Genomic DNA, 14,545 nt, shown 5'->3' on the forward strand with positions numbered 1-14,545 from the left:
TACATTCAGTGTATTAAGTGTCCTACTGTTAAAATAAAAAGACTTTCAGTAATCTTCCATTGAATCTTGTAAAAGTACTGTAGCCAAAATTGTCAAGGAAACATTGGTAGACCACATTAGTGCAAAATGATATGGATTCAACAGAAAAGCCTTGTAAATAGTAATCATTACATTGCCAAAATATATGCTGCTGAAACATATACTTCAAAAACATATAGTCTCTCAGCTTACATATAACAGATTGATTTATAAAACACATATAGCTCATTCTGTTTAAAGTTTGAATTAATAGGAACTATACATTAGCTATTCAGCCTCTCTTTGTATATCATATCATGTATTCTCCTGTATCTATAATTGTTTTCTTATTATGTGTTAAATGTTTATTTTGTTTTAAATTCATCTGATATATTTAAGACTTTTATATATTTAGCACATTCTATTCATTTGTAAGTAACAAATCACATTCATGTGTACATATTATTATGATTGTAAGCCCTACCTCATTTAAAATGCTACTGGAGGTCTTTTTTAAATACTGACATTCCTTTACTAAAAAAAAAAATCTAAAATTGTTATATTTCTTTTAAGAAGATATACAAAGAGTGCTTCCAAAATGAACAATTACATTTGGCATCTGCCTCTTTTTTACTTCTGTAACTGCGGTGGTGGTGCTGTGGTAGCATTGTCGCCTCACAGTAAGACGTCCTGTTCAATTCTCAGCTAGAGCGTCTTCTGTGTGGAGACATGTGTGAATGGGCGTACCTTCGTTGAAGGTTGTGCATAAGGGCTGGCAACTCGGCATGTAAGAATCTACTGCCAATCATTAGTGGACCGGAGTTCTGCTGTGGCGACCCCTAACTGGGAAAAGCCAAAAGACACAACAATTAACAAAGTTTCTATTTTAGTGTATTTATCAGTTTGGATGTCATGCAGATATGTGCTTGTTTAATTAAACTACAGGTTAAAAGTCCATCTGTAAAACACTAGCATATGATGCTGAAGGATCAGGATCTGAGTTGATGTTGTGCTCTTTTAGATATGATGTTTTACAGAAGTTCTGCCAGCAAATTCAAATGCGAATGTTGTCTAACAGCTTCTGCTCAAGCACACATAAGCTTCAACTCTCGGTTGTCTTGTACAATGCATAAAAAACACAAAATAACAGAAATGTAAGTGACGCATGTGTATAATCTCTTAAATAAGCACCATTCTCTATAGCTGTGACTCGGACTTTCAACATTCTCACCAACATCATTCTACTCACATCCACTATCAAACAATCCCATAAAGCCCGTATAAAAACATGACTACACCTCATATGACCAAAGTTTCAGCGATCATCTAACCTCATATAAGAAAACTACTGCTTTAATGTTTTAAAAATATATGTTCTTTTAAGCACTAGATAAGTCTTTTGTCTTCCAAATGAAGCACTAAATCTATGCAGTACTTCTATTACAATTTAGCAACAACTTAAATACAGGTGTGTAACATGAGATCAGCTGCAGAAGGAGAGCAGATGAATGCAGTAAAAGGGAACCGATGCTCTACCATTTTAACGTAACTGCTTAGTGTCAGAATACTGTTCTAAATACTCATATACTGTAGTACATTTACCATGCTAAAGGACTTTTAATATTTTCTTTTAAAAATGGATGAATATATTTATAATACTAAGTAAAAAGGGAAAAAGAGAGAGAAATGGGAGAGCAGTCAAATCATTTTAATATTACTAAATTAGTTAGAAATCTTACCTTAGAGTGACTGCTACTGTTGAGGTTTAGGAATTTTATTCTTGTCTAATGATAATTGCTAAAGTTTATAAATTATTTGTCTCTGAGCTTTTTGGTTATTTTATCAGTAGAAATTGGTGTACCTTTAGTGGCTTGTCTTTTAAGACTAGGTAAAGATAAGTCCATGTCTTCTATTTTGTCCAAAATGTTCTTTTTCTTCACAAAATCTGTAGCATCTTCCAAGTTGTTAAAATTTTTCTGTCCTTCTGGTAAAGAGATCTTGATTCTGCAGGAAATAATATTTGTGCTTTGATGTCAACTTTTCTTAGATTTTTGATCAGAGGAACACAGGCTTTCCTTTTAGTAATTACAGTGGAAGTATAATCATTATTAAATCTAATGGTTTTCCCATTGATTTGAACTGGTACTCCCGACCATGCAGCCTTTAATATTAAGTCCTTATCCTGTGTTGAAATACATTTTTCTATAATAGATCTCGGAAAAGATGGGTTTTTAGAGAGAGAAATATGTGATAGGGACTTGTGGGCTCTTTCAATACAAAATGATAGAGCTTCTGGAAGATTTAAAGCTTTAGGAAGCCAGTTATTGAGGAAATGTATCATGTTATTGTCTTCCATTTTCTCTGGTATTCCATATATTCTAATATTATTTCTTCAAGATCTACATTCCAAATCTTCCACTTTTTCTATTGGCAGGTTGTTTTGTTTTAGCAAAAAGTCTATATTGTGTTTGTTTTCAGTCTGTCTTCCATCTATTTCATTTACAGATTCTTCTGTCATTGTTATTTGTTCAGAATGCTTTGTAATGATTTCTTTTAGTATACCTACCTGCTTCTTGCTTTCTATTTTCATATTTTCCATTATTCTATCTAGATTATCTGTTTTTGATGAGAGATCTTGTATGTTGTTAATAATTGTCTGTAATTCCTTTTTTGTAGAGCTGTCTTACTGAGAAGTCCTGGAATGACTCATTTCAATTCTTTCCTTTTCTAGACAGTGTCAATATGTAGAACTTCTGAAAGGAAATGCTCTCAAATGGTTGAATTTAACTTTGAAATTCTTTCATAAAGTATTCCTCTATGTTAAAGTACTAGTTATATTTAGTTTTCTTCAAAGTTTTAACAATTAAAATATAAAAATCCTGTCAGAAAAAATTCCTTTAGGCAGAGCAGTGAAATTGTGCTGCTATCTGGCTGACATCCTTGGCCAACAGCATACCAAGTTTTTGATGAGTCTTTTGGTTTGTAGGTGGATGTCAAATTTTAACAGGTCATCGATAAGAACACCCAAAAGTTTTGTATGGGGAACTATTTCAATAGTTGTTTTGTTTAGGCTAAGTATAGAGAAGGATGCTTTGTCAGCAGCAGTATGTCTAGAAGGCATAAAGATCATTATTTTAGATTCGGAGGCATTTAGGGCTAGGTGATTGTCAAGCATCCAGGACTCAGTGGAGGAGAAGGCTTCTTGCATAAGGTTTATTAGTAAAGGAAGAGTTTTGGCTGAGCAGATTGCACCAGTTTAGCACTGGGGATCATTTGGTGGAAATCATTGATGAAAATGTTAAATAGTAAAGGACCCAAAATAGAGCCTTGGTGTACACCTGTTGGGGTGTGAAGGAAAGAGGAAGTGCAGTAGTTCCATTTTACAGCTTGCTCCCTGGAGAACCATTTGATAGACGAAGAGGAGAGATTAAGATGGGAGAGTTTAGAAAGTAGAAGCACATGAGAGACAGTGTCAAAAGCTTTAGATAAGTCGAGGAGGAGAGTAGAAACTATGTTCCCAGAGTCACGAGCAGAGTTAATGATTTCGAGGAAGGAAAGAAGGGCAGTGGTGGTTCTATGTCCTGGTATAAACCTTTGCTGGGTAAGAGTTAGGAGTCGGTTGTCCAATAGGTAGGGTAATAGTTGGAGGTGAATACATTTTTCAAATATCTTATAGATAGGGGATAGGACAGCAATAGGGCAAAAATTGGAGATTGAACATATGTGATGCAGGAAAAAAAGAACACCTGGAAAACACTCATGGGAAGAAGGTGATGTTGAACAGGGATGAACTTCAACAAGTGCAGGGCAAAAACAGCATTACTGATCAAATCATTTACACCATTAACCAGGTGAACTCAGTTAAAACATACAGAATGTGTGACATACACGTACCAATCATATGCCACTTGAGGACGCTAATGCAGACTGACCTAGGAATGGTAAGAAGGACATAGTATTAATGGAGGTCAAATACAGGATCAACAGCAAGGACGAGTATGAAACAGGTAATAGCATGCCGCTGACAGACTTCTATTGTGTAAAGACTGGGGGTTGGACTGTTGATCCTGCAGTGGGAAAGTAATGAGAATGACTGCACAGTCTTGTATTTAGCACAAAGAATACTGACAGCATCACATATACAACACAATAATATTAGCTGCAAATACTCACATGATGTTTGTTGTAATTGTACACAAAGTGGGCCTGTATTGACAAAAATTGTCAAAAATGTTAGGCATCACATGTGCTACACATTATTGAAAGCTATGAAAATTTTGCTGTAACATACCTGGTCTATTTGCACGTGAAATGCATGGCTTGCCCCTCCACCAGGTATAACTGTAGTATGCAAGGGTATGGAAACAACAATAGAACATTAAACAGCAGTGCCATGAAATGACATTGAGGTATTGGGAGGGTGGCCTAATGGTTAAGGTATTTGCCTTACAAACACAAGGTGCATGGTTTGAGTCTCACAAGGGATACTTGGCTAAGCTTAAAATGGCTCACAAGGACAGTTAGCTTAGTACGAACCTATGAATAAGGTAGTGTTCACAGTAAGATCACAGAGACACTTACCTGCTGATCCCTTGTTTAGGCCCAAAGTAGATGGACCTGTGAATATTAATGAAAACAGCATTACAAATTTTGAACTTCTCCGTCTGTAACACATTTGTATCAATGTATGCAATTAGACTTACATTCATCATCCTTATCCTGTGGTGATGTGTGTTCATGGCTCAACTCTGCTGCTGTAAATCAAAAAAAGCAATATATGAATATGCATGCTACAGCACTATGCAGTGATTGTCTCAGTGCACATGCCTGTAATGGAAACAAAAACATATATGTCAGTCCATGAACTCCAGCTACAATCCCAAAAACAGGGATGAATTGCTACCCTCGTACTGTATGCAGTGAAGCCAGAAATATTGTGGTGTTATTAGGGGGTCAGTGGTGGTCCGCCACCATTGGCATCCTTCGATTTCTCGTTACATGTCACTCTGCTGGCTGTACGATGGATCGTGCCCCCACAGCATTGTTTACAGCCCTCCAACTGCATTGAACATGTTGGTGAGGTCCATCCAGATTTAATTTCACCAAACAGTATCACCTGAATGGCTTAGGAGTCTCATTCCATGTTGATGGGGAGCATCAATTTTTATGTAATTTTCCTGGGGGAAGAATCTGTCAGCCCTAGGTTGGTTAGCCATCTGAAAGACATTGGTACACACATGATAATAATCATGTTTGAGCCCATTTATGCATTTCATTCTGTGAACAGCATGTGTAAACATAAACAGTATGCAGGCCAGTGCATTGAAAATGTCTGTGTAACACTGTGTGTGATGAATACTAATGTGACATATTGCAAGTAACCGCAATGCCTTTATACATAACATCAGTAAAAACAACATAGCATGTAATATCTTTACAGTTTGTGAGTGAGATTAGAACACCTAATGATACATGTATATATTTTGCATGGTGGGCTGAAGACAACAGCATTATGCCATTCATATCTGTTTGCATGTTTCATTCAAATGCTACAGTAAATAATCTGAAGAACGTATGGAATGTGTGGATAAACTTCAGGATCTGCAGCCAAGCCACAGACAGTACAGATCCTTAGTATATTGAACCAGTACTGCTAATACCTTTTATTAAGAATCATCACTGAAGACATATCCATAACAGCAACACCACATCTGTATAACTGTTTTGATAGGAGGCATTAAATAAGAAACATCTGTAATATCAGCATCACATTCTAGATACGGATAGTGTTGGAATTGATAGTTTCCCATAGTCACACTTCAGTAATCAAGGAATTACCAGTAAGAGTTCTTGATGATCCATAAATCAGCCTTCATATACTGTTAACATATGCAATGCAAGTTATTCTATACAACTGCATATGGGGCTGAAATAAATAATTTAGAAGAACAATACCTGTATGCATAAAGTTCAAGACAACATCATTCTAGTAACTTACGACAACTTCTGTTAAAAATATCATTTTGAGTAAATATTCATGTAAAAATGTACCTTTTGAAATGAGTAACTTTAACAGATAACGGAAGAAAAAACTCAAAATCCAGCGAAACCAAACTCAACCAACAAACAACACTGGTGCACCAGAAAAAAACGAGCCAAAGAAATAACGTAAAATAGTTTATTCAACGTTTTTGTCCAGTAGACTTCATCAAAATTAAAGATCTACAAAAATGCAAGCACTTATACTATTGCTGTTCATTAACAACCAATTAAAAAAATCAATTATTCAATTAATTAAAACATTTAAAACCAATAAAAATCTTATAAATCTGTGACATTAATATAAATATTAACGCTTTTTATACTTTCAATTTATTATTGACCAAAAAACATTTGATATTAATTACATCATTCAGACCTGGGGGAACATCTGCTCCCAGCCTTAATTGCCACAATGTTTCCTTTCTTTCCACCTTGTTTTTCATACTACCTCCTCTTAAATCACTTTTAACATGTTCTAAAATCGAAAACATACAATTTTTGTATAAAGTACATTTCTCTGAGTGCCTGTAAAGGGCATTATTTATTTATTTATATACCTGAAATTCAGCTTCCTGATGTACTTTTTCAATTCTAATGAAGTATTAGCCACAGCTGCTCGTTTACTAGGTATATAATTCAAACCTAATTTTAAAACACGCTCTTGTGTGTCCATTAAAACAGTGTAAGTTAAATTGTACAGTTTAATTTCTGAACTCACTGAAAAAATGGAGATGACCCAGATGTTTATTGTGTACACTGGACTGAAGTATAGGATGAGAGCCACACCCAATTACTTTGTTATAACTGATGCGTGAAATGGGATCACAAGGGAGAATAAACAGAGGATGGGGATCTACCACAATGGAGGGAAGGTTCATCACAACTATGATGAGTTGCACTGGACGAACATGGAGGAACTTCAAAGGAAGGTCACTAAAGTGTGGATCAGTCCGTAGATTCAAATATTCTAATATTATACCAATATTCTATGTATACCTGAGCATTGCTACACATTTTACAGATATCTCTCTGTCCCATATATATCAGATAGATGTTTTTATAATCAGATATTAACTGATGTGACAATTAGCTTGTGAGGATAACTAAGTGGACTTGGTCAATACTGTCTTCTTAACTATGGGTTTGATTCCCATGTTGCTAATTTATTTAATAATATGAATAATTTGCATAAATATGCCCTCTGTAGATGTACATATGTTTTACAGGATCCTTATCACTTTATCGAAGTTCCAAAACTCTCGAAGACCATATGGCTGAGACCATATGTCTGAAGTTTTGGAATTTTGAAACAACAAAAAAATGAATAAAATAAAATAAAACAACTTACCTTTACTTTTTTTGCAGGGGAGCAAGCCCCCCTGCACCCCTCACATCCCCTGCTACTTAAATATACCAACTCAGAGATCGCACTATAGTGCGGAAAATGACAAATCCTGAGTTCCACACTATACAACTATCTCAATAGAAAGGGTTTGGAGTTCCAACACTTTGGACATATGGTCTTGGCCATATGGTCTTCGGAGTTTTGGAACTCTGATAAAGTGATAGGGATCCATTTTACAATATCTAACTACATCATTTCATATCCACTGTCCTTATGCATCACAGACGCCTATAGCGTCTAGGCCAGGGATGACTGCACACTTTGTAGTTTTCATTGTAGTTCCACTGTATCACCTAGTGGACATTCCTATTAAACAATTATTTTTATTTAATTTAAAAAGTAATGTCTCATTGCTTACACATATGTTTTTTTATGTGTTGATAGATGTTATTTCTTTACTACGAAAGCTCCAAAAATTGTTTGCATTTCCATATTCATTCTTTTTGTACAGGGTTTCTATTAAACACTTGCAATGTCTGTTTTCTACAATGCAACCCTTGCTGAATGTTAGCTTAGCCGGTAAAGCAACTGGCCACTATGTGTAAAGTTTGGTGTGCTGTGGGTAAAAGTCCCCAAATGGGAATATATATCTGTATGTGCTAACTTCATCCATAGCATTGTTTGGAAGAACCATATTGCAATACTTTACATTAATGTATATACTGTGCATGGTAATGACTCACTGATATACTCTGTGAATTTATACAAATACAGGAGCAGCACATGTTCATACTTTGCAATTCTAAGCCACAGTCTTTGTTAGTAGACCATGCCACACCAAGATGATATATTAACATAAACTCTTTTCACTGCCTGCAAGACATGCTTAAGATGCGTTAGATAGGCAAGTTGTTTTCAGGTTATAGTTTGTATATATGTTCATAGGTTCATACAAGGCTATCTGCCCTAGGGCATTTATAAGCCTAGCCAGAGTGTGTTTGGCTTTCGCCACCCATTTTAAATTAATTTTGCTATGCCCTTTTTCAAGGTTAGTATACTGTGCCTCTGTCTAACAGTGACACAGAAGTGATACCCGGGGTAAACCTACGATCTCCCATCCACTCATCAAGATTCCTCTTGAAGAGAGTCAATGAGGGACTCTGCCTAACCTGGACTGGGATTTTATTCCAGAGTGAAGGGAGCCTCTGGGTTATGAATCTGTCCCTCCAGCATGTCCTATTTATTTCAGTGCTGAGGTTCAAGTCTCTCGAGCGCATAGCTTGATGGGATTTGGATTTTCTGAGGTGCAGCATGTCCATTAATTCCGGGTTGGACATGGCTTTATACATCAGGCACAGATAACCTCTGAGCAGGCAGTATGCCACTGAGTAGAGCTGGAGTTTCTTTAACCAGGCAGCATATGGCATCTGTTTGAGCCCTTTGATCCTCTTGGTGAGGTACTTTTGGGGTCTTTCCAGTTGCTGCAGGTGTCTGGTAAGGTACATCCCAAAAGGGGCATTGTACTCAATTATGGGCCTGATGAGGGATGAGTAAAGAGGCACGATGACCTCCCCTGATCTAGATGTGAATCCCTTCATGATCAGGTGGGCTATATAAAATGTTTTTCTAACCACTTTGGCCACGTGGTTGTCAAATGAGAGATTGCTATCAACTTGGGTCCACAGGTCCCTAATTACTTCTTCTGTACTTAATGGATTACCACCTATGTGGTAATTTGTGAGCTCTTTGTTTTTGCCAAAGGGGATGACTATACACTTTTTGATGTTTAGCTTGAGGCCATGGCTCTGGCACCAGTTGCCTGTTTCTATGAGGCCTTTTTGGAGGATGCTTGTGTCGGCTGGAGAGTCGATTATGGCGCCCAGTTTGCAGTCATCTGCGAACTTAGTCAGCCACAGTCCTTCTGTGTTGGCCTGTACCTCCGAGAAATATATACCGAACAAGAGAGGTCCCAGGACTGAGCCTTGTGGGATGCCACTTGTAACTGGTTTGGAGTCTGACATGGCTCCAGCAATTCTAACCATGTGGGTTCTGTCCTTGAGCCAGTTTGCAACCCATCTAGTGACACAGGGGTTTATATTTAAGCTGGTGAGCTTATCTATAATGCCCGAGTGGGGTATTGTATCGAAGGTTTTTGTGAGGTACAGGTAGTCTGTGTGGACCACCTTCCCCTCGTCAATGGCCTTGGTGACGGTTTCAAAGAAATTGACCAGGTTTAAGAAGCAGGATCTGCCCTTAACAAAGCCGAACTGGGTAGGATCCAGTGTCTGTAGGTCCCCAATATCTTTATTTATGAGGTCCATGATGATCCTTTCCATAGCTTTGCAGACCAAGCTAGTCAGGCTTATGAGGCGATAGTTTCCAGGATCCGTTGAGGCACCACCTTTGTGGAGAGGGACCATTGTTGCTGTACGTCACTCTTTGGGTACATATCCTGTAGTAAGGCTGAGATTAAACAGTAGTTTTATGTTTGGGTTTAGCTCTTCTTGGAGCTCATGTAGGATGCAGCCCGGGACACCGTCTGGTCCCATTGATGCTGTATTTTTTGCTTTGGAGAGGGCGGCTCTTATCTGAGCATCTGAGATGTCAGGGGGGCAGCACTCTGCTGGGATAGATATTTGCCCTTTTAGTGGGGGGAGGGGAGTTTGCGCTGAACCTGTCAGCTAGGATGTTGGCAATGTCTGTGGGTTCGGTGTATTTTTTGTCATTTTGGACTAATTCTGAGCATATCTGGGAATTCCCACCCAGGTTCCTAACATAACTAAAGAAAGCCTTGTGATTATCCTTAGTGTCCTGTGCAATTTTTCTTGAAGCTGGCCTTAGAAGATTTTATGTGTGCCTGTAGTTTTTTGCTAATACTGATCAGAGATGTCTTCCCTTTTTGGGATTTTGCTCTATCATGTAGTAGCTTCCTCCTTCTATTGTATAGCTTGTTTATGGCTGGGGTCAACCAGACAGGATGTCTGCCTTTGGAGGATTGGGTCTTGGTTTTATTTGGGATTGCATGATCCATGCATTCCTGAAGGTGTTCATAGAATGCGTTTATAAAGGGTTCTGCGGTCTGGGCCGTATTTTCCACAGGCCCGGGGGCTTTGAAGGATTCCACCTTGGTTTTGAGGAGTGTGAAATTTGCTTTAAAGGAGTTTTTCACTGTGGTTTTCTGGGCAGGGGGTGGGGTCGGGATGTGAATATCCAGTGAGATTAGTTTATGGTCTGATCTTACCAGTGAGGGATACACTTCTGGTCTGGAGCATAGTGTCCCCATGTTGGTGATGATCAGGTCCAGTATGTTTTCCCCACTTGTGGGAGTGGTAACAAGTTGTTCCATAGCATTTGAGTTTATAAATTCTAGGAACCTTTGGGCTAGGGTGTTGGAGCTAGAGTAATACTCCCAGTCTATGTTTGAGTAGTTGAAGTCGCCCAATATAATGGTGTTTGGAGAGACCTTCATATTTTCCAGTGTTCTCAGGAAGGCCGAGTAGGGTTCCTGGGTTTGGGAGGGTGGTCTGTAGCAGGCTATAAACTGGAAGGCAGTTTTACTCACTGTTAGTTGGACATGGATAGTCTCTGATGCTTCGTGCTGTGCCACCAACCTGGAGGTGTGGGTATCTTTGATGAATATTGATACTCCCCCTCCTTTTGTGGTTCGGTCCAAGTTTTGGGGCCGAAAAGCATGGTATGAGGTATAACCTGGTAGTGCTGGGGTGCTCTCGGGAGCCTTGAACCAGGTTTCTGTTACTGCACAGATATCGATGTTCTCCATGCTAAGGAGAGTTTCGAGTGTGTGCATCTTGAGGTTTAGACTTCTGGTGTTGAGTAGCATTACTCTTAGTTTCTTGTCCCTTGTGATACATATGGAGGTGGGTTTGTCTTTTGAGCCTTGCCTAAAAAGGCACTATGGGGGTAGCAAGAGCCTTTGCCAATATCCGAAAGCCTAGTGGTGACAGGTGCAAGCCGTCCCTAGCGAAGCATTGTGGCTTGTCGAGCATGTCATCCCAGGCTGACAGGCATATAGATTGTGTTTGCATGTTTGAACCTCATTTCCTCCTATATGTTCAAAGATGTTAACACCTGAATGTAAAAGTGTCAACTGTGTATTGGGATTATATAATGTTCTTTAGAAAGACATGTCTACAAACTGTGTTGAGAAATGTATATTAGTGTTGTTTGAGGAATACATTTTTCATACATTCTATTTTTTTTAAATTTCAGGTAACAAGAATCCCAGTCAGAACAAAGCCATGTGCATCGAGCAGATGAACAGGCTTAAGGATCAGCAGAGGGAGAGAGGTATGCTTATTATTTTACATATTTCATTAACTTAAATGCTTCTTCTCCTATTTACAGGCCTGTATTTTTCACAACGACATGTTTATTGATTAAAATGCAGGAATACCCATCATGAGTCACTAAGGTAAATTAAATCATCACACAGTAGCTGTGCATACAGCTATGAATAAAATCTAACAATGATGATATTTTTGTATCATTGGCCATTGTTAAAGCACACATTTTTTGAATCTACGCCTCAACCTAAATAACAGCCGGCTTGGTGTATTTGTCACAATTCTGTATAGGTGAATGTTTTACATAAAGTGTAGGTATTTTGAGTGATGCTTATGATGTATGGTTTGGTAAATGTGTATCTCACTTTGTGGCAATTGATTTGTTGTGTGTAGCCTGCTATTCACAGATTGAATAGGTGTCTGCAGTGCCAGTGTTTACACTGCTGTTTGTAGAGTGTGTGCTATGCGTTTCAGTTCAGCTTTGGTATTGCATCTGCTTCAGACACCATGGAAGGTTTTATAGAAACACAGTTATACCATAGCCAGACTGATACTTGAGCAGATACTCATTTGAATTAGGCAGTCTAGTATCAGCAAGCATATTCACAAAGTTTTGATTTTTCAGGCGACCGGCAGCTACTTGTTTGTGTAGATAAAACTCTGTCAAAGATGTTGATTTGATGATGGTGTAGTATTTTTAATTAGTAATAACATTAATCAATTTGAGGAGTTAGGTATGTATGTTTCTACACTTGCCTATGCTCTAATATTTATTGTTGTTGAGCAATTGCACCGAATGACGTTGTAAGCAGCGATTGATTTAGGGTTCTTTTAAATAGTGTGTCTTAATTGCAATAATTTTAAGTCTGAAGAAGTGTTCATCAGGAATGTGAAAGCACTTACTTTGATCTAATAAACATCTTGGATTTCATATTATTGGCTGTAGTATTTGTCCAAGGAGTTGTTGTTGATTTTTGATATTGTGAAATGTGACCTCTTTTCTCAAAGAGTTCCACAAATACAGAACAATTACTCCCAATAAATTTAACTAGTAAATCTATATCTTCAGGAAAGAATTGAATGACTATATGTGTACCTCCAGTTTTGTTTCCAAAATGAGATCCCTATCATGATGATACTTAATGTCCAAGGGAAAAGCTTGTCTCTTCATTTTAAATATACATGTAAGCTACTATGGAATTTCTGCTAATTTTTAATGTCCTATTGTAAGTAGACTTCAGTAGCTATAAGTCTAGATAAAAAGCAGAGCCCATGTCAGCATGCACACTCACAGGGATAACCCCCTTCTCCCGCTGCATTTCCAAATTTTCACCAGTAGTTAGCAGCAAAGTTCCATTAATCCCTACCTTATTCCTGCTCCCACGGCAACTTAATACATCCTGCTGCCTGCTACCTTTACAGTGCCCCTAGCCTCATCCAACTTTCCCTCTTCTGAAGAACAACTCAGACTCTGTTAGAGTTTCATTACTTTATATCCACTTTCTGCTCTTCAACTTACTACATTCACAGTCAAACAGCTGCCTCCATTAACTAGTAGTGTTTTTCACTCACCTCCTTTCACTGATACTTTTTGGTGCTCACCTCCGCAGGGGATCTCTTCCCGCTCCGTTCGCCCTCTGGGCTCACTCCGCTCCCCTACCCTGCCCTCAAATTCCACCCACCCACACTACCTGTATCTTTATACATACCCTAGCTCCTCCCCACCCAATTTCACTCCAATCAAACATCTCACACAAAGTCCCACCCACCCATCAGTCACCATCTTTCAAGCCTCCACCTCTCCTAAAATGCTCTTTAAATCTCCACTCTTTACAACCCAATTAGCCCTGCTAATCTCTCACTCTGTCTAGTTTCACCTATCTCATACTCCTTCCCAAACCCTGTCATAACTCTCACACACACTCCACCACACCTTTGCAACAATCCCACCTCCCATCCTACTCCTCAATTTCCCATTAGTTCTTTGTCTGTAACCCAGCCTATCTACTCAAACCAAAACATCTCCCATCCCTACACCCTCTGTATACAGCTTTTCAATTTCATTCCAGAAAATCACATATCTCACATTACCCTAACAACTCTTACCCTACACACTACCTCTCCCTTTTCCTACACCAAATCTCTCACCCCCTTGCCAGAAATATCCACCCCAACTCAGGACCCATCACAAACACTACTCTGAGCATACCATCCACCCAACCCTCACACTCTAAATCCAATCATATTGCAACATTAAATGCACAAACCCTGAAAAATAAAATTCCTAACTTCCATGCCTGGCTCTCACATAACCACCCTGACATAACCACCATCTTGCAAACCTGGCTAAAATCCTATATTAACGATGGTAAAATCCCACCACCAGGTTTCCAAATCATTCATAATGATAGAGCCCACAAAAAAAGGTGGTGGAGTAGCAATAATCTACCCCTCCTCCTGCACCATAACTCCATACTCCAATAAAATCCCAACCTTTGCCAATGCTGAAATCCTAATAGGTTTACTAAAAATAAACAACCACAAGTTCATATATATAGTTGTCCTCTATATTCCCCCTGGTGATAATATCAAAACTCTTGAAAATATCCTGTCCTGGTTCTCCACCAATATAAAAAATGAAACCTATATACTCGGTGACACCAACATCAACTGGAACACAGTCAACTCTGAAGCTCCTTCCCACACAATCAACCTGTACAATTTCTCCCAACTAATACAATCACCAACCAGACCAAATAAAGATGGTACTTCTGGTACAATCATTGACTGGATCCTAACAACTCACCCACACCTTATCACCAAAGCATGGACATTA

The sequence above is a fragment of the Protopterus annectens genome, chromosome 5.part0, assembly GCF_019279795.1.
Source record: "Protopterus annectens isolate FY-2018-M chromosome 5.part0, PAN1.0, whole genome shotgun sequence".
Taxonomy (NCBI): domain Eukaryota; kingdom Metazoa; phylum Chordata; order Ceratodontiformes; family Protopteridae; genus Protopterus; species Protopterus annectens.